Raw genomic sequence first — 21,903 nt, forward strand, 5'->3', positions numbered from 1 at the left:
TATATGTATAGTGGTGAGGGGGAAGAGGGCAAGAGTTAAAAACACAAAAAAATTTGATGAAATCTTCAGCAATATTAATCATAATGAAGATATCTGACTTAACTCTTGAATATTATATATTCTACTTGCTTCTTCCTTTTTTTCTACTTAGCAACCAACCAAGTCTATCTCTAAGTCTGGCAGTTCTTAAAATTGAGTTGAGTAGATGCAATAAAAGTGAGAAATATGAAGAATATATTAAGATAGGCAAGAAACCCCAAATGTAACCTGATCTCTCAAGCCCATTGAGGTAGAACTCTTTCCTTGCTGCTGGACCTTATTTCCTCATTTCCATGTGAGGGACAGGGTGAAGAGAAGAGAGGAGTTTCAATCTCTTGCTTTCTTTGGGTGCTTTACAAATTTTTATAGTTTCTTCTGGTGCTACAATCATCTCGGGATCTTTCAGCTTGAGCTCACTTTAGGTTGCTGAAAGATAAGATTTTGGGAAGAAGCAGATATGAGAGGAGCTGGCAGGCTCTACCATGTCCCTATCCCTAATACTAGAGACTTTGGGAAATTTTTCTTTAGGTAAAATATGGGATTCTCTCTTGCTTAATCTGTTGTTTTACTCACAATGGAAAAGATCCTTTGCTCTGTATAGTTCGGTATATATATTCTCCCATGGGCTACTGACTTGCAAAAATAGGTTTCTTTGGCATTAACTATATATGTATTCATTGTGGGATTGGTATTTGGTTGGAAAGGAGTCAAATCTAATACAGAGCTTTAGATTCTTCCCCTAACTATCCCTATTAAGAAATAATGATTAGAAGTTTAGCTTGAACCTGAAAAACATATCCCTTATATTTAAGGGAACAAATACCTGGTTTTTCTATTCTTTCTCTTTCTAAAGAGAGCAGAATGGCCAAGTTTTTGGCCTTAACTTTCAGCTTCCTTTTCTAGCAGTAATCAAAATATAGATGGAGGGATAAGAGGCTAGAGATTCTAATTCCCTTTCTTTGAGCTACACTTCCCTGTTAGTATAGCTATATATATATATATATATATATATATATATATATATATATATATATATATATATAGCTATATAGCTATATATAGTATAGTAAGCTATACTTCCCTGTTACATGTGAAGAACATACCTTGTCACAAATATGTGAAGTAATAAAAAGCTAGTTCAGTATATAATAGGGACAACACACATTTTGACTATACTCATGAAGATACAACAAAAATAACCAAACTAATGATTTAGAGACACATTTGGAAGAAGACAGAAAAACACATATTCTGATATTGTTTAAATTTACACACTAAATTTTTTTCTAATAAAATATAAATAGCACAAATTTTAGGAATTTTATTTGGGTTCCTACTCTATGTTTTATTTGCTTATTTGTCTGTTTCTCTTTTTTGAGAGTGTTCTTAATACAAACCATAACCCAGAACAGGCACATTGGACTGACAAGGTTTTTATCTTGAAGAGTTTTTAATAGTTTGTATTTTCTGTGGCTTACCTTAAAATAGAAAGTCAATCTAGGAACTACTGAATTTAGCTAATTTCTAGCATATTCAGTTTGTCTACTTGCTAGGAATCAAATCTATCAATAAACATTTTTAACATAAAAACATATTTATTATCAAGTAAATTTGGACTTGGGTCTATATTCAGGTGCAAGGAGCAAAATTCACAAGAATGATAGGGAAGTCTTGTTTTGTGAATGAGGCAGGTGAACTGGTGAGGAAGAGGTCTAACTTTTTATATCAGCTCTAGATTTGACTTTCTGCCTCTGTTACAGCCAGATTGTTATTCTCAGGTATTTTCAACATTGACCCAACAGCTGATGCCTCTGCTGCATTCTTGCTGAATGCCATGTTTCCCAGACATCCCTCCTGTCTCTGCTTGGTGTCCTTGTTCCCAGATGTTTCTGTTCTCCCCTAATCAGTGCCAGTGTTTTGGTCCCAAGGAAAATGAGTCCTTGAACTCTTCTGTAATCAATGTCTATATCTGAGAACCTGGACTCCATGGGAAAATTAAGTCTTTTCCACTGTTACAATGTCTTAAGACTGGTGACAATATAGAAAAATTACTCTTTTTTATTGGGCATATTTGCTACAATAAATTTATTATAGGAATACATGTAAACCTGTAAAAGTATATAAATGTATTTATTGTCATAAGTGTATGTATAGGTAAGCATAGTATATATATGCATATATATATTCTTATATATACATATACACATATATGTCTATATATAAACACTTACATAATGAATATCCTTAAATTTTTTTTCTTGAGAGTTGGACTAGGGATAATGTTTCTCTAGGTCTATCTAGGAGTTCACAGATCTTTGAGTAGGTTCTGTTACTACATCATTGGTAAACATACAGCTTGCTTTTTTGTTTTTGATGAGATTTAAGGGAAAATAACAATAACAGCTCACTTTCACAGAATCTCAGAATGGAAATTATCCTTACATGGAACCTAGTTTAACCCCAAATTAGACTATAAAGAAAGATTCATTACTAGTGGTCAGAAAAATCTTTCCTTGATGAATTCTAGGATGGAGAGTTCATTACCTTTTGAAGTAGTCAGTTCCATTTCTCCCTATCCTTCCCTACCCCCAATTTACATCTTACAGAAATCTGCCTCTACACAATTTACATTCAGTGCTGCTAGTACTATACAATAGGACCTGTCAGAACAAATCTAATTTAATATTCCATATGAAATATCCTAATATATTAAAACATAACCATTATGTCTTTCTTGAGCCCTTTCTCCTCTTAGTCAAATATCCCTAATTCTTTGAACTGATGTCCACTCATGAAATAATTTCCAATCAACTCACATGTTTTCTAATCGCATTCTAATTTGTCAAAATCTTTCCAAATGGAAAATGCCATCCACGTCCAGAGAGAGAACTATGGAGACTAAATGTGGATTGAAGCATACTATTTTCAATTTCTTGGTTTCTTTTTCTTTATTGTGGTTTTCCCCCTTTTGTTCTTATTTTTCTGTCACAGCATGACTAATATGGAAATATGTTTTAAAAAGACTACATCTATAACATGTCAGATTTCTTGCTGTCTTGGGAAAGGGGAAGATAAGGGAGGGAGGGAGAAAAAATTTGGAAGTCAAAATCTTACAGAAATGAGTATAGATCTATTTTTATGTAATTGGAAAAATAAAATATGGTTGAGAAAAAAAGAAATAAAAAATGCTGTAATCATAGCACCTAGGAAAAAAATCCTTCCCAAAGCGTGCTTAAGGTTGGAAATCTTAACATTTCAAATGTATTCTGACCAGGGTCAGACCAGATTTGGTCCATCACTTCTTTTATAGAACCCTATGCTTCTACTCAATCAACCATCAATTTTTAAATACTTACTATATGCCAGACATTGAGTTGTGTTGGGATACAAAAGAAAGATAAAAGATTTTAAAGTTTAATGAGAGAGTTAACATGCAAACAACTATACACAAAGGCAAGATCTATGTCCTATGAACCAAGACTCAAACCTAAGAATTCTGGTTTCCATTTTAATATTCTTCCCTCTTTCTTCTTGACTCCCTGCTATTATATAACATTTACACATATTCATCTTAATATTTTTCTTTGGAGAGCAGTGCAGATAAGGAGAGTTCAAATAAATCCTAATGTATACCTTAATGAGGGAATAGTGAGTAAATAGATTGAAGAATCTTAGGGTATTTGTATGTTCTCACACCTTGCCAACTGCATAGAGTCTACCTGCTATCAGGATATTTATCAAATTCATCCTCTAATCAAGAAATGTTTATTAAAGCATCCAATCTTTTCAAAGTCATGTTAAATCTGAGAGAAGGCCTGAGGAATCTCTCTACCGAATTGTAGCATCTCAGAATTGAAAGGTTTCTTAGAGGCTGTCTAGTCTAATCCATACCACAAAAATTCATCTTTACATCCAACCCAACATGTTGTCATGTAATCTTATCTCGAATACATTCAGTGAGAAATAGCATATTACCACCCAAGGGAGCTCATTCCACTTTGGAAGGCTTTATTTTTTAGGAAGTTTTTCATGACAACAAGACAATATCTGTCTCTTTGTCCCTTCCACTACTGCTTCTAGTTTTGATCTTTGAAGTTCACATTATGATCTTTTAAAAATGATGATTATCATACTCATCTTGAATCATCTGTTCTCTAGGTCAAACATCTGCTGTTCCTTCAAATGCATCTTGTATAGCATGAACTTGCTCTTCTTTGTTGATTTCATCTAGACAATTTAAAAATTAATTCATGATCTCCCCAAATTAGGGCAACTAGAACTGAACAGCTCATTCCAGATTAACTTTAATTTTGATTTACCTTAGAAGAATGTTACTCCTAGGAAGACTTCCTGGAGAATCCTTAAAGCAAAAGGATGGGTTCAAGGCTTGTTTGATTGTTTGAATCTACCAGAGGGGGGATATGAGGAGGCCCAAATCTGGATCTCAGTGAAATTTTTTCTGAGTGGCTCATAATTTTTAGAATGGGACTGATGGCTTTGAATCTATAATTTTCCCCCACATCTTCCAATTCTAGGACTATGCTGGGACCTGATCAGTAGTGTGACATTTTGGAGAGTATATGGGACATAGAACAAATTCTGTCTACCATTGCCAATTGGTATTTATTGGTACAATTTTGCATTGTGTGTCTATCTAAAGAAGCTGTTTAAGCTTTTCTTATTAATCTTTAATTTCAGGGAGGGTGTAGAATTCCTCACATTCTACCACTGACAAGCAAGTTACAACTGAGGTCTTATCATGGCCTATATCCAATCAGCTTGGTTCTGATTTTAAAAAAACTTATGGAGTGTCAGCTTTCTTGCTGAATAATCCATTTTTGAAGAGGTTTCTATGTGAATCCATGTTTCCTATCAAAGGAGACTTTCAGGTGAGTTTATTTAATTCTCAGACTTCAGGTTGAAAGCCCAGAGCTTGCTACAAGGTAGAGGGAATGAAGAGAAATCTAACATATATTTAAATAAACATGGTAAATCATTCATTACATGATGAGTTGCTCACCTTTCAGATAAATGTCTTATTATTTAAAAAACGTCTTTTGCTTTAGACAGTTATCCTTTAATTTTATACATGTGTACATTATCTGACTTCCAAAGTTATATGACTGTGGCCACTGGATTGGTGCCTTGGGCACTCCCAAGTGGAAAAAACTCTGTTAAAATAAAATGGGGATGGGGTTGGGAGGAATCAGGTTGCCCTCTAAAAATTAGATAACAAGAAGTTGCAATCTAATGGAAAGAATAAGAATTCAACAAATGCAACAAAAACCACAGAATAAAATAAAACTGTGGTTGATCCCAGGTGATTAGGCTGAGTGTTTTGTAGTTTGCTTTTAGAATACCAGAAAAGGAAACAGTCATATAAGTTTTAAAGATAATTAACCATTTCTCAAGTTTACACTATATATGAGATATATGAGAATGATTTTTTGCTTTTCATTGGCTCTCCTCCATTAATGCACTGATTATACCATTACCAAGGTTCTTACAGAAGTATCGGTGGTTGCTCAGATTATTTTTATTACTTGATATTTTTAGCTTCTCAGGAACTAGAAGCCTGTTTTCCCTTTCCAGTCATTCCTATGCTATTCCACACTACCCTGCATTTTCTAATTTGTCTTTCCTCATTAGAATGTAAGATCCTAGGGGGCAGGGACTATCTTGCTTATTTGTGTTTGTATAATTCAAAAAAAAAGATGTGCAGTTATGGTTTATAATTGTACTTCCCTTTATACTTCCTTTTAAAAGAGATTTCATATGATTAGGCAGCCAGGCATAAGGCAAAGAATGTGGAGTAGCTAGGTTTGAATCCTAGCTCTGCTCCCTATATAACCTGAATCAGTGACTTCTTTCTGGGTCTTGATTTTCTCATCTGCAAAATTCAGGGAGGGGATTTGTGTGATCTGGTAGGTCCCTATTAGGTCTAAAATTGTGATCCCAAGGCAATTGATCCAATGGTAAATAGAATGCCTACTTTCCATAATGGGAAGGGAAAAAAGGAGGGGAAAGAGAAGGAAAGAAAAAGGGAAGGGGAAGGAAGAAAGAAGGGAAAGTGTTAGGAAAAAGGGAAAAAGAAAAGGGGAATGGAAAGGAAACAAAAACAGAGAAACAGAGAGATCATTTATTAAGAGTTATATACTAAGTGCTAGGCTGGCACTATGTGAAGTGCTTGGCACTATTGTTGAATTAAATTTGAATGACACATAGTTTCCCTGATCATTTCTTTTAATTAGTTTTATTTTAGCTTTTGCTTTGTCTGAGATCATGATTGCTACCCCTGACTTTTTAAAATTTCATCTGAAGCATATTAGATTCTGCTCTAGATCTTAATTTTAACTCTGTATGAGTCTTTCTGTTCCAAGTATATCTCTTATAAACAACATATTGTTGGATTCTGATTTCTAATGCATCCTACTATCTGCTTTCATTTTATGTTTGAGTCTGTCCCATTCACAATTATGATTACTATTTCCCTCTATCCTATTTTTTCTTCCTTCCTTCATTCCTTTCTTTCTGCTCCTGTTCTCCTCCTCCTCTTTTCTTCTACTCAAAATTCTATTTTGCTTCTAACCATTGCCTTCCTTAATCATCTTCACTTTTATTATTCCTTCCCTTTTCTTTTATCCTTTTCCCTTCTTATTTTTCTATTGGGTAACTTACATTTCTATATACAACAGAATGTGTATATGTATTTATTACTCTTTGAGCCAATTCTGATGAGAGTGAGGTTCAATAATTGTCTGCTTACCACCCTGCCCATTGCAAAATGTGTGTTTCTCTTTTATGTAAGTATATTTTCCCCAACTACCTCTTTCTTCCATCTTCTCCCAGAGCATCTGTCTCACATATTTTTTTTTGAGCTCATTTCAATATAATCTGTGTAAACTCTTTTTAACTGCCCAATAATGATAAAGTTCTTAGGAGTTACATGTATCATCTCATTTGGGAGTATAAACAGTTTAACTTTATTGAGTCCCTTATCATTATTCTTTAGTTTTTACCTTTTTATGTTTCTCTTGAGTCTTCTGTTTGAATATCATATTTTTCTGATTAGATCTGTTTTTCCCTATCAGGAAAGATTTAAAGTCCTTTATTTCCTTGAATATCCATTTTCACCTGAAAGATTACACTCAGTTTTGCAGGGTAGGTAATTCTTTGTTTAATCCTAGCTCCTTTGCCTTTTGGAATATCATATTCCAAGTCCTTTGTTATTTTAAAGTGGAAGTTGCTTAATCTTGAATGATCCTGACTCTGGCTCTGTGATGTTTGAATGTTTTTTCCTAGTTGCTTGAAGTATTTTCTCTTTGACTTGGGTTTAAGGATTTTGGCTATATTGCTAGGTGTTTTTATTTTGAGATCTTTCAGGAGGTGATTTCTATTTCACTCTCTAGAAATATGATATTGGGACGATTTTCCTTGATAATTTCTTGCAATATTTTATCTAGGCTCTTTCTTTGATCATGGCTTTTAGGTAGCTTAATTATTAAATTATCTTTCTTCAATATATTGTCCAGGTAATTATTTTTCTAATGAGATATTTTACTTTTTCTTCTATTTGTTCATTCTTTTGACTTTCTTTTATTGTTTCTTGATGTCTGATAGAGTATTTAGCATCCATTTGCCCAATTCTAAGAATTGTTTCCTTCAATGAAATTGTATACCTCTTTTTTTTCCATTTGGCCAATTTTGCTTTTTAGGGAGTTCTCTTCAGTTGATTTTTGTACATCTTTTGTCATTTAGCCATTTCTGTTATTTTCTTCAGCAATTTTTGTGCCTTTTTAAAAGCTAGTTATTCTTTTTAAAATTTTTTTTTGCATCTCTCTTATTTTCCTTCCCCCCTGACTTTCTATTGCTCTTATTGTTTTCTTTGATTCTTCTAGGAATTCTTAATGGGTTTGGCTCCAATTAGCATTTTTGAGGCTTTTTATAGCTGTTTTTATGTTTTTATTTTTGTCTGAGTTTATGCCTTGGTCTTCCCTGATACTATCATAGGTTTTTTATAGTTAAATTCTTTTTTTTTTTGATGATTGTTTTTAATTTGCTAATTTTCCCCAGTTTATTTCTTAACTTTAAATTTGATGCCAAAATTTGACTTTGGGAGACAATATTCCAAGTTTCAGACTTTTTCATTCTATTGCTTTCAAAACTGTTCTGGAAGTCTCAAGCTTTTGTGCTTCCAAGGTAATATGATGGGGGAAAGATATAGTCATTACTCTCCTTGTCTGCACTCTATGGTTTTTTAACAAGGAAGAACCTCTAGTCCATCCAGCCATAAGTGCTAATGCTCCTTTTTGTTTTATAATTTAAACCAGGACCCTGGTTTCCTTGTGAAACTTTCTGCTGCCCTAGAACTATGATCAAGAATTGCACATGGGCGATAGTTTCCAATAAGTATCAATTATACCTAGTGACAGTAAATGGTCCCCAACAATCTTTTTCTGATAAGTTGTTTCCTCCCTCACTGTTTCTGAGTTGAGAGATCCCAAAATTGCTTCTGCTGCTGCTGTTGCAAGCCACCATTGTGTGAGTGAGTTCTAAATAAGCCAGTACTTTTATATCCCAGACTTCTCCTACTGATTTCTTAAGTCAGAAAAATATCTCATTCTGACATTCTGTTGGCTCTGCTGCTTCAACATTTGATCTGAGATGTTTGGATGAGTTGTTTGGATGACCATGTTAGGAGGGTTTGGCTGTTTGGCTGCCCCTAATCTGCCACCTTGGCTGCTCAAGAAGAATTTCTAGAATCACATTCCTGATTTTGTCACTCTCCCACTCAATAAATTCCAATGGCGTGCACTTTCCTCTAATATCAAATATACATTCCTTACCTTGTCATTTAAATACTTGGAAAAACTAAATGATTTTAAAGGGGTTTTAATTTGGAAAAAAGGGAGCTTACATCTAATGGTTTCACTTCACCCCCCCAGTAGAATAAGAAGCAAGGTCTTCATCTAAAGGATGGGAGGAGGAAGAGATGTGAAAAAACTTGAGCAGAAAAAAAGGTTTCAATATCATATTTAGTAAGGAAAGTGACAAACTAGAATATGCCTCAGAGGAAGGAGACTAAGTTAATAAAAATGCTTGCAATCATATTACTTGATGATTATTTGATGGTTCTGGGGGTGTTTAATCTAGAGGAAGCTTAGGGGATACACACACAGACATACACACAAATCTTTTTGCAGCTGGACTCCAACCTATAAAGGAGACATATATTTGCACTGTATGACCTGACTTCACACACGAAGCTCCATTTTCCTATTCTTTGTGTAGACTATTCCACCTGCCCAGAATGCACTTTTTTCTCCCCCTTGTCCTGCATAGAATCCTAGTGTCTTTCATAGTCAAATACTACTCTAAATATTATGCCTTTGCTGATCCCCATAAGTTCCCAGTGCCTCCTTTCCCCCCCACAACTGCCTTGAATTTGCTTGGTTTATATTTCTGCATTGTTATGAGGGAGGTATATTTTAAGTAACAAAATTATTTGTGAAAGTGAGCTATTATTATTATTATCCAAACTATATTATCTCACCTTTGGATTAATATACATATAGAGGCAGCTAGGGGACACAGTGGATAAAACATTGGGACTGGAATCTGGAAGACTTGAATTCAAATTCAGCATTAGACACTTGTTAGCTTTGTAATCTTGGAAAAAAAACCCTTTGTCTCAGTTTCCTCAATTGTAATTTGAGGGTAATAATAAGACCTACCTCCCAAGGTTGATGTATTGAAGTGCTTTATAAATGTTATTGTTATTATTATTATTATTATTACTCAGTACAGTGTCTGGTACCTAGTAAATTCTATATAAATGTTGTTATTGTTATTATTACACTTGGCACAGTGCTTGGCTCATAGTGTTACACAAATGTTGTTGTTGTTACTATTATTATTATTATTACACTTAATACAGTTCCTGTCACATAGCAAGTGTTATGTAAATATTGTTATTGTTGTTGTTATTGTTACACTGAGCACGGTGTCTGACACATAATGTTATATAAATGTTATTATTATTATTATGCTTAGCACAGTACCTGTCACATAGTAAATGCTATATAAATGTTATTGTTGTTATTATTATTGTTATATCTAGCACAGTGCCTGGCACATAGTGTTATATAAATGCTGTTGTTGTTATCACTTTTATTATTATTACACTTAGTACAGTATCTGTCACATAGTAAATACTACATAAATGTTGTTATTATAGTGATTAGCACAATGTCTGACACAGTGTTATATAAATGTTGTTATTATTCTTAGCACAGTGCCTGTCACATAGTAAGTGCTATATAAATGGTGGTGTTATTACTATAGTGATTAGTACAGTATCTGGCATGTAGTAGGGGCCATATGAATCCTTATTCCCTTCTCACCTCCCATCCCCAGGTGTGGTGTGGGATAGTAGAGTTAAGGGTACAGTTGGGAGGTAGCTGGAAGGAAACATTAGTATATTATAAGCTGTGTCTTCCAGAAGGAAGAAAGCTTGTCTCTTTTTGAAGCCGGAGGGGTGCAGGTAAGAGCAGGAGGGGCTGGCCCCAGATTTTGTTTGGGTTAAGAGTACTGGTAGATATCGAGCTGGGGACAGCGCTGGTGTTTTTTTTTTTCTCTTTCTGTTACAATGGGAAGAAGTATTGAACATCAATGGATGTGCTGTCAGGGACTTCTGGGGGGCTCGCACAAAGGGTATGAGAGTCAGGAAAACTGATAATGACTGCAGGGCAGACAAAGGTCTTTGCCTAAGTCAAAGCTTCAGATATTCTCTTTGTGAAGGCAAAGAACTGGAAATTGCAGGGATGACTGTCAATCATGGAATGGCCAAACAAGTTGTGATATATGATTGTGATGGAATTTACTATGGTATAAGAAGTGATAAGCTCAATGATCTTAGAAAAACATGGAAAGAATTGCATGAAATAATGAAAAGCAAAATGAGCAGAATCAAGAGAATATTGTATACAGTAACAATGTTGTTTTAAGAATTACTTTGAGCTAATGAGTTATTTTATCCTTTTTAAATACCCAAATCAACTACAAAGGATGTTTGAAGAAAGAGGCCCTATGCATCCAAAGATAGCTCTAATAAGCAAAAGTATCTATAGAATAGTTATATATATATATGTATAGATAGATATACTTATTTACATCATTTTATATGATTTTATTGTATATTTAAAAGGAATGGCAAGTTATATATAGTAGACTTGCATTTTTATGTACAATTATCTTTTTATTGTACCATTTTATGTAAATGTTTGCAGCTGTGACTGAAATTCATGAGAAGGGTTTTGGTAAGCAGTCACTGGTAAAGGAGAGCAGATGCCCTGACAACAGACAAGATCTTGTGAGACCCTGGAAAGAGAGAACTGTTCAGAATATATGACATTCATCTCTTCTCCAGCCCAGATCGCCCTCCCTTACTCCCATCCCCACCTTTCTCCAGTGGTCCTCTATCTATATAAGTTATGATGAGTCACTCTTCACAGATCTCCAAGTCTGAGGAATCAGAACTTCAACCCCATGAGATCCTGTAACTTTGCATTATTGTTTCTTGTATCAAAAATAAGTGATAGTATTTTGGAGTGAAAATTGGTTTAATTTCCTGTACTTTGCTCTGAATTTTTCTGACCCATTTAGAATATCTGAGTTCCCACCTCAGCTCTGCCATTAAATGTGAGTCACTTAAACTCTTGACACATCAATTATATCATTTTTGTGGAGATAATAATCACTGTATTATCCGTCACATAGGACTGATATGAGGAAAGCACTTGGCAAATCTAAGAAAAACACTCTATCAATGTGAGTCATTTTCCCTTCTTAGCTGTACTTCTTAAAATGCCTCATTCCTTTTATGAAAAACGAAGATATATTATGGATAGAATGCTGGACTTGGCATTAGAAAGATCTATTGTCTTAGAAAGTATTTGAACATCATAGCTGGATTTTGGGCAAATAACTTAACTGCCTCACTTCAGTTTCCTCCTCTGTAAAATGGGGATGATAATATCACCTATCTCTTGGGGTTGTTATAAGGATTGAATGAGATATTTGTAAAGCTCTTTACCAACATTAGGCCACTCTATAAATGAGTGATGGGAGAGTAATCCTCTCTCTGAGTTCACATGATAGGTAACAGTTGCCAAAATATATTTATCACAGTGCAGAAATTATAAAGGCTAAACCTAGTTTTTGTTATTATGCTCAAGCATAATAAGGTAAGAGCAGGAGAGGCTGGCCTCAGACCTCAGAGAAAGCTTGACTAATCATTAGGATTCTGACAAGGTCTTTTATAGGCAAAATTATATCAGAGAGGCAGAAATAATTCTCTTACATTTATGCAACCTTGTACATTTATTTCTCTTAGTCCATTACAATTAAAGAAAAGGCAGATTTGTAATATTTCCTTCAGTGCCATAAAATTTGAACAGTCAATAATCCCATATATTCCCTAAGTAAACAAACTTTGTTAAATAAACACTGTAGGTAAACTAAATCAAGTTATAGATTAAGCTACATTTAGAAAGCTCACAATTAGACTGATTGAGAGTGAAGATTTATATGTTATCAAGATAACAAAGAGTAGGCTTCAATTGTCTAGAACTTACAAATAACTAAATCGCATTGGCTCTCCTTTGGCTTCTAGCTAAAGGATGTCAAACAGTTTTTCCTGATCTCATCCATCAGATGTCAGTTAAGTAAGGGCAAAGGTAACAGAAGACAGACTTTTAGTTATCTCAGTTTTTTAGGAGAAATAGTCCTGAGCCCCAAATTACAAAGAAAAAATAAAAAAATTCCATCACAATGTTAGATATTATGTTTATGATTTTAGCTCAAGCTACCTCCTAACTTCCTGATCCTCCCAGATATTAATGTTCTTCCTATTCCCCCCCCATAATTGTCTTTTATTTATTTTGCATATGGCACAGTGGATAGAACTCTGGAGAATAAGAGTTCAAATCTAACTTCAGACACTTACTAGCTGTGTAATCCTGAACAAATCAATTAACTCTTTTGCTTCAGTTTCTCATTTGTAAAATGACCTGGAAAAAGAAATATCTTTATCAAGGAAAACCCAAGTGGGGTCATAGAGAGTGGAAATCAGATATGACTGAAACAACTTTCCACCATCACCACCAAGAAAATACTTCAAATTTTTAATTTTTTTTGTATTCATGCTATTTTCCCATAGAATATAACACCCTTGAGAACTAGAATGTTTTTTTTCTTTATATTCCTACTACCCAGAACAACACCTGGCACATAGGTACACGATAATTGGTAGTGCAATGAACGGAATTGTTCTTGCTTTTATTAGTTTTGGAATGAGAGTATTTCATTGCTTTCACCACAGTCTAATATTTGTGAATTCTGTTCGTGTGCAGGGGTCCCAAAATTGTAGAGAAGTTTTAAGTTTTTAAAACTTTTGGGACCTTTAGCAATTTGAATTCCAAAGTGTCATGAGGACAATTTAGTTTGAGAAATTCTGCTTTAGATCTAGTGAAACTGGTATAAAGTATTCAAGTAAATGTTGAAGCATCAATTTTAAGCCTAATTGGACTAAGATCAAGTTTAGTTACACAATGAGTAACTATTCTTGTTGATGAGATACATTTATTAGTATTATGTATTTTAGGAGAAAATTCTAATTCATACTTGTTAAATAATAATATCAACCAGTATTGTAATATTGACCTTTATAGGATACTTCTAACTTTTCTTTTTTTATTATAGCTTTTTATTTACAGTATATATGCATGGGTAATTTTTCAGTATTGACAATTGGAAAACCTTTTGTTCCAACTTTTCCCCTCCTTCCTCCCACCCCTTCCCCCAGATGGCATGTAGACCAATACATGTTAAATATGTTAAAGTATAAGTTAAATACAATATATGTATATATGTCCAAACAGTTATTTTGCTGGTATTTCTAACTTTTCAAAGTCCTTTCCCATCAAAAATTTTGTTATATCTTCACAACACAAGGAGAAGTAGGCATCCTTTTCTGAACTTGTAGAAAAATGTTCCGAATTGTTTCCATCTTTTGGAGCACAGAATACAATGCATTTTCCTGGAGAAATAATGCAGAAACATTCTGATGATTGTAGAATAGACTCAGTAGCTGACTATTGGCTGTATTTCCAATCAGCAGGGCCCTCTTGTGTTCTGTGAACACAGGGCTTATCAAAGATTTAAATTGTTCTCACCATGTGGATTTCAGTGGGTTCCTAGTGTGTTGATATGCTTTTTTCTATGCTATTGAAATATGTAAGAGAAAGCTGTGCAGAAGGAAAACAGATACATTTTTCAGGAGTTGCATAACTTGAATATGTTCACAAGTTTGAAGATGCCAAGGAGGTTCCTTAGTTTCAAGAAAGTCTAACTTTCTCCTCAATAAAGAACAGCCTGAGCCCAAACCACATTGCTAAACTATACTACTCAGAATTGGGAAGAAGATCATTTATGAACATACCAGAAAAGAACCACTTTTAAGTATGGATAAATTTTTAAAAATCCATGTATTCTATGAAACAAACTTTAAAAAGATTTAAGGCAGTTGCTAGACTAGCCTAGCTTCTTAAACTGTGACTTTTGACTCCATATTGGGTCTCATAAATGGATGTAGGTTATGAAATAATAATCTATTATTGGTAAATGTTCCATTTATGTATCTACTTTAAAAAGTTATATACCTGGGATCACGTAAAAATTTCTTGGGTGAAAAGTAGTTATGAATGGAAAAAGTTTAAGAAGCCCTGGTCTAGAGAACTGTGGGATTTTGTAGTCTTTCACTTAGTGTTTCTTATAGCATCCAATAGTGATGGGTTGAGGAGGAATGGCCAATTTAAATGGAAAAGTGATAGTTGACAAGTTTCAAGAGAAAGAGTGGGAACAAGATTGGGGTGACCAACTTTGCCCTTTGTAATTCTTTTTTTTACATAGAATTGAGCTCTTAGTTAGCAAGACTAATTATTTACAGTAGAAAGCTTCCAGATGAGGTCTTTCCTCCAGGCAGCATTGTTCCATCTTGATCTTCTTGGTGGCTGTCTGAAGAAGTTCTGAATTGCTCTATAGTCTTTTCTCTCATGGAGCCCTGTGTAAGAGGTCTCACTTCCAAATCATATGATATCATTAATCTTACAATAGTGTTGACCTTATCCTCCTTTTGGCTAAAATCTGGCATTGTTCTTATGGTATATATTTTTAAATTGCAAGTTATTTTTTCCCTTCACCCAACAAGATTAGTATGATAAATAGCACTGTTGAGTATTAGCTTTGCTATCAACTGGCAAGTCACATAAACTTTCTAAGCCTTTGCTTCTTCATCTATAAAATAAAGTATTTAAACTAAATCATGTAAGATCCCTTTATAGTTGTATCATCCTAGGATTCGACCACTTAATGGGTTCCACATATACGATGAAACCCTTTTTTTTTTTAGCTGAAGCAATTGGGGCTAAGTGACTTGCCCAGGGTCACACAGTCAGGAAGTGTTAAGTGTCTGAGATCAGATTTGAATTCAGGTCCTCCTGACTTCAGGGCTGGTGCTCTATCCACTGTACTACCTAGCTGCCCCTGATGAAGCACATCTTGAACAAATCACGACCCCCCCACCAATTTTTCTCATATGCAAATTGCAAGGGTTTGATTAATTTTACTGCCATGTGAATTATCGAGCTGCAGAAAGGTAGATTTGGATGGGACTTTTAAAGATTTCTAGTCCAACTCTTACATTTTGTAGGTGGGAAAATCACAGTCCAGGCAATTTTAATTTAATTGTCAGTTTGATTAGTGGTATTTTCATGAAATGACAATAACTTGTTGAAGTAAGAGTCCTTCTGAGACTCTAACTTGAACTGAATTCCTAGTTCAAGTTTATACACTGGCACAAGATTACAGAATTAATTAAATCAGAAGAATTGATAAGTTTCCAGGCCTACTGATTTTAGGAAGTCATCATTTATATAAGGAATAGGAAAAGAAGGTTCATAATTGAGTCCTAGATGGTCACTGATCTTTTCAAATCTTTTCCCTTCTTCCATCCTCAAAAAAGAGAAAGCCCATGGGGGTGACTGCGCAATTTGAGACTTGACATTGGCTTTGAAGGAAGAATAATAGGCTTAGAGGTTTACTGCAAACTAATCTTGTGAAATTGAGGCTTTTCAAATTGTATGTGCAAGTTGGTGACAGTTCTTGTCATTCTAATGTTTCCTCTATTTTCACAGTTGGAAAAATGAATGTGTTTTACTGCAACATGAAGAATAACTTCAAAAAATAGTTGTAATAGATTCCAACATTTGGCAATGTCAATAAAAGATATGTACATCTTTTCTGTGGATTATTTTACTGGATGAATTGGTCATTTCACTGAGTACTTATGATGATGACTGATTAAGTGGTAGGATCATTGAGTCTGGAACTATTTTAGTGAATTCTGTGTAAATGTTTCTCATATTCAGTACCACTGTCCATTTAACATTCTAGTTACTGTACTTTATGATCCTTTTTGTGGATTATCAGAGTCATCACCTTGGAGCACAATTGAGTTAAGGATTTGAGGATTATGATTTCTCATTGAAGGAGATTTTTAGAAAATTAATTATCAGCCTTGTCAGGGCCTTGTTACATTGATGGCATCTTCTCGGTATGAAGGGATAATTGCTTGAATTATTATTGGCCACTATTCCTAAAGTCATGAAGCCTTAAAACTCAGGATTTTATATAACATCACTATTCCTTTACAATCTTGACACTCTAATCTGTGTTGCTTACTATTTTATTCATTTATGAAGCAGGATTTGAATTTGAATTTGAATTAACTCATTAACAGCTGGTTCTTCAAATGTTGGCTCTGATGTCAAATTCTATTTCTTCACTGCTGAATAATCTGACTTTTCCCCCTTGCTTAGGACCTCTAGAATCTTCAATCCAGGTTTCATTTTTTTTTATTCCTGTTCAGGTTTGATTCCTAACATTTTGTTGCTGTTTAGTCATTTTTAGTCATATCTGACTGACTATGATCCCATTTGGGGTATTCTGGGTAAAGTAGTTTGCTATTTTCTATCTAGCCTAATATAGGTAAGTAGACAAAAGTTTTAATACTTAGTTTTTAAATTTATAGAAATTACAAATTTATTTAATGAGGTGGATTCCTTAGCATTTCCTCAATGATATAGATGCTTCTCCCCACAATTTTCCTTGATTTTATAAAATTTGGAATTTCATACAATTTGAAATTCTTTGAAGATATAACTTTAATCTGAATATCCAAGAGGGATTGGTCAAATTCTTTGAAGGCAAGGCTTCATCTTAGTTAAAGTTGTTCTCTCTCCAGTGCTTACTTAATAAAATTCCATGCTGGCTACATATATTTAATACATAATACTTGCCAGCATTTATCCATCATTTTAAAGTTTGTAAAGCACTTTATATGCATTGCTTCATTTGATCATCACAGCAATCCTTATAAGGAAAGTGCTATTTTTATAGATGAGAAAATTGAGGCTGAGAGACATTGTGACTTCTCAGTGATTATACAATTAAATGTGAGAAGTAGGATTGAACTTGTTGCAAATGTGTTGTATAGTATAATAAAGAAGATTGGTAAAAATTAAGGGAATGAGTTTAGCTCCTGATGCGAAGAAATGGGATATATAGCATTCTATGTCAGTGTGGCATAGTAAAGTAGATCCTGCATCAGAGTCCCTTCCTAAATCTCTAAATTACCAAATTTGCCAATTTGCCAAAAACTGGCAAATCCTTGGCAAATTACTTAAACTTCCTCAAAGCTCAGTTTTCCTTCTCTGCAAATGAATAATAATATTTTAACCAGGTTGTTGTCAATTTTAAAGTCTTCTGCAAACGTGAATTATTTTTGTTACTTTACACCCTTTGCCTTCTTATCTTAGTGCCTTCTTTTCCCTGATCAGTTCTTCCAATACTCTATTTGTAAATGTTAACAAATTACATTTTGAAAGCTTGACACACTTTTAAGTTTAATCAGCATCATTCTCATCTCCTCTATCAAGTCTAGACAATTGATAAAACAACAAATTAAGCCCAATTTGTTGATCAGCTCTTGCTGATTTCCAAGATATAAAATGCCCATGCTGAAAATTTAACAGTCTTCTCTTGAGAGCAGGTTCAAGTTGGCTTCAGCATCTCCCTCCTGTAATCAAATGTATATTTAATCTGAGAAAGGAGGGTAAATGTAAGATGTTGGCTACTATTATCCAAACCAAAATTTTCTCTGCCTAAAGATTTCCTTTTCAGTAATTCAACAAGTACATTCTAAACTGGGTATTCAGAATATAAAGATAAAGGGATAGGCGTAAGGGCTGCACCTGTGACTTTAGTATAAGGATTACCCAGATGAAGAAACTCTCAGGTCAACACCTAGTCTGCAACTTGAGGTGCCAGAGAACTGTCTATTTTTCTGAAAATGTCAGTGATTTACCCAGGGCTACACCGTTCTTGTCAGAACTTGATTCCAAGTCTTCTAGGCTTTGAGGCTAGCCAGATCTACTTTGCTATGTTCCTGTCATAAGGTAATTTTTAAACCTTTTTATATTTTAGTTTTGGAGCAGGTAGGTGGTGTAGTGGTTAGGAGGTGTAGTTAGTCAGGAGGACCTGAGTTCCAGTCTGATCTTAGATACTGTGTTTTCCTGGGCAGGTCACTTGATCCTTATAGTTTCAGTCTTCTCATTTTTAAAATGAACTGGAGAAGAAATAAAAAAAAAAACTACTTCAGTATCTTTACCAAGAAAAATTCAGATGCTGTCACAAAGATTTGAATATGATTGAAAAAATTATTGAACAACAACAAAATCTTGGTTTTTCCATCTGTAAGATAAGGGGATTGGAGTAGGTGGCCTCTAAGAACTTTTTTAGTTCTGAGACTGAGATTCTACCTATGCAGACCCATTTCATTTTACTCTTCTCTAAATGCTCCAAGTACCATTTTATCCCAAATGGCCTATTGCTATTTCCCAAACTTGACATTCCACCTTCTGCCTCCAAGCTTGATTCCTTCCTCACCTCCAGCTTCTGGAAGTCAGCTGCCTTCAAAGCTGAAGTCTATGGGAAGCCTTTGATGTTGTTATATTCTTCCTCCATGAATTATCTAGGTTAACCAGTGTAAATCTTGTGTTGGTTCAAGAGAATAAAACTTCTTTGAGAGCATAACCTCTATCCTCCCTTTTTGTTTTTGTCACCTCAGGACCTACTATAGTGAATAAATGGGAAAAAACATTCATCAAGCTCCTACTGGGTGAAAAGCTTTTGTGCTAAGTGATGGGGATACTAATGGAAAAGACTAACCCTACTCTCAAGAAGTTCACATTTTATTGGGGGAGCAACACAGAAAATTTTAATTGCAAGTCAGAGGAATAAATCCCAAGGTATTTAAGGTACTGAAGCTAAGTAGATAGTTATATAATATCTTTGATGTTATTTCCAAGAATAAAATATCAGTTTCTGATGTTGAACCACTTGACCGTACATAGGACTTTAGTAGCAAGATCTTTCTTTTCTGGGTCTTTAGTAATTGTGACTATAGCACTCACAAATCTAATTGTGATTATAGCCAATCTAGAAATTTCCTTGGGGTTTGCTCTCTAGGTTTCAGACCCTGGGGTGGAAAGAGGACAAGTGATGGGAGATCTGGGAGATGGGCTGCTATTGCCAAGGCTATTGGTCAGCAACTAGTGTTGGAGATGATGAAGAAAGTGGGCCCTTCTCTACAGAATAGACACTTCCTTATGAATGTTGAATTTAACTGAATTGTATAATTCTTGCCTTGTATTTCTGTAATTCTACCATCAAAGATGTACTTAATGCCCAGGAGGCTTTCTCCCGATTCTTTTAATACTTCATGGCTACCACTGCAAGGCTTAAGGCTTTTTCTCAGTCATCCCAGATTCCCTATTAGACCAGACTATCTCTTCTCCTCATTCCTGTCCTTCCTCTCCTGAACAGGTCAGTAATGCTAATTGTGTTGCTAAAAAAACTAAGAATTAGGGAGAGCTGTATTTAATCAATGCAAGAAGTAATTAGGAAGACATCATATTTAATTCTGCGCTTAGGAAATCAAGGCTTTCACCTAGGGGTCAATTTCAGTACAGCTACATTTGAGGAATTCATGTTACTGGATTGTGTTTTTTCTTGTCTTATTAAACATGGGAGGTTCATTCAGTATTGAGGATATTTGAAAAGAATATTGTGAAATAATTTTTCTCCCATTTAACTAGTGTGGAATTTATGTTCAGCACTATAGGTTGTGTTTTTAATTTCTTCCTCTGAAAGATCAGATCAAAAAATTTCCTGACAGTTTTTCCATCTCCCATGGGGATGTTTTCCCTTTGTTATTTCCCCCCACTCTTCCTGTTTCTGACAGACAGTTCCTCCCTTATTGAGAGAAGCTAAGATGAAAGGGAATAGGTTTGCTTCTTTTGTTTTCTGTTTGTTTTAGAAAAAAAAAAAAAAAAAAAAAAAGGACTCACCACAACTTTGAGGTAGGAAGCTTTTCTGTTCTTAAAGTAGCTTTCCTTAGGTCCTCCAGGCAGTTATGTTGGCAGGAGGCTGATAGTACTGGTTAATTAACTATAGTACCTGAAAAAGGGAAAGCAAATTCACTGGATTCCTTGGCCTTTTCAATTTCCTTGACTATTGTATTTGTATAGGCATTCACGTAGGCCCAGAGAGTTTGGAAAAGTTTTCGAACAAGTGACTAAAAAATAAATTTCTAAAGTAATGATTACTTATGTGGGACCATTCAAAAATCATCCATCTCCTATAATATCATAGGTAGAAAGCTGCCCTCAGAACCAGGAAGACCTGAATTCAAGTCCTGCTTTTGACATGTAATGGCTAGATGAACCTGGCAAATCACTTGATATCTTAGTGCTCTAGGTCATATAGTGGTCAAACTCAGGGTCCGAGGTTTGTAAACAGCTTTAAAAACTTCCAAGTTTCCTTTCCTTTCCTTTTCCCCTTTCCCTTTTTCCTTTCCTTTTTCTTTTCCTTTTTCCTTTTCTCTTCCTCCTTCCCTTCCCTTCCCCCTTCTCTTCCCCTTTCCCCCTTCCCTTTCCCTTTCCCCCTTCCTTTTTCCCTTCCCCTTTCCCTTCTCTCCTCCCCCTTCCCTTCCCTATTTTATCCTAGTCAAGTAACACTGCTAGTAAATATCTAAGGTGGAATTTGAACTCAGGTCCTTCTGATTTTAGGGTTGCCTTTTATAGTTTTTAAGTCAACATCTGTCCTACTAGGATCCATATCTATTTGAGTTCTTATTCTTATACCAGGTAACTCTAAGGCTAAGCTGCAGAGGTGTTGATCTATGTTGCCCATCCAGAAGTTTCTAATATCAATGCTATCCCAGGGCCAATTTATATCTCTAGGAAATCCTACCTCTCTGGTACTTAAACTGTTATTTTAATAACTGCTTGTAAATTGTGGTAATGGTACTAGCATGAAACAAGCGAACAAAAAAAAGACAATTTGAGCTAAATTGTTTAAAAATTTATCTTTTATCTAATGCTATTTGAAATATCTGTGGCCATATAGACTACATATATTTGTGGTCATAGTATGGTGGCAATTAAGCCACTCTTAGTAAAAAGTAATTTTTAAATCAGTTGTTGAGAATACGTATAAATTTCAAAGAAAAGTAATAAATTATAGTAAAATCTCCTCTGATTCAGAATTCCTGATCATTTAGAGGAGAGAGTGCAGCTAAAATGTACAATTGTAGAGTTTATTAGAAAAATGTTTACTAAGCAAATTAATTGGGTAATTATTTCATGCCCCTAAAACTATTAATTTACTTAAGAGAACAAACTG

At 34.6% G+C, this 21,903-nt stretch overlaps 1 protein-coding gene across 3 annotated transcripts in view; it reads left to right on the plus strand.

Annotated features, from left to right (window-relative positions):
* Nucleotides 1–21,903, plus strand: part of GRM8 (glutamate metabotropic receptor 8) — a 953,266-nt gene that overhangs the window by 57,404 nt on the left and 873,959 nt on the right. The window lies entirely within an intron of this gene.

This window comes from Sminthopsis crassicaudata, chromosome 5 (genome assembly GCF_048593235.1).
Source record: "Sminthopsis crassicaudata isolate SCR6 chromosome 5, ASM4859323v1, whole genome shotgun sequence".
In the NCBI taxonomy this organism is placed as follows: Eukaryota; Metazoa; Chordata; class Mammalia; order Dasyuromorphia; family Dasyuridae; genus Sminthopsis; species Sminthopsis crassicaudata.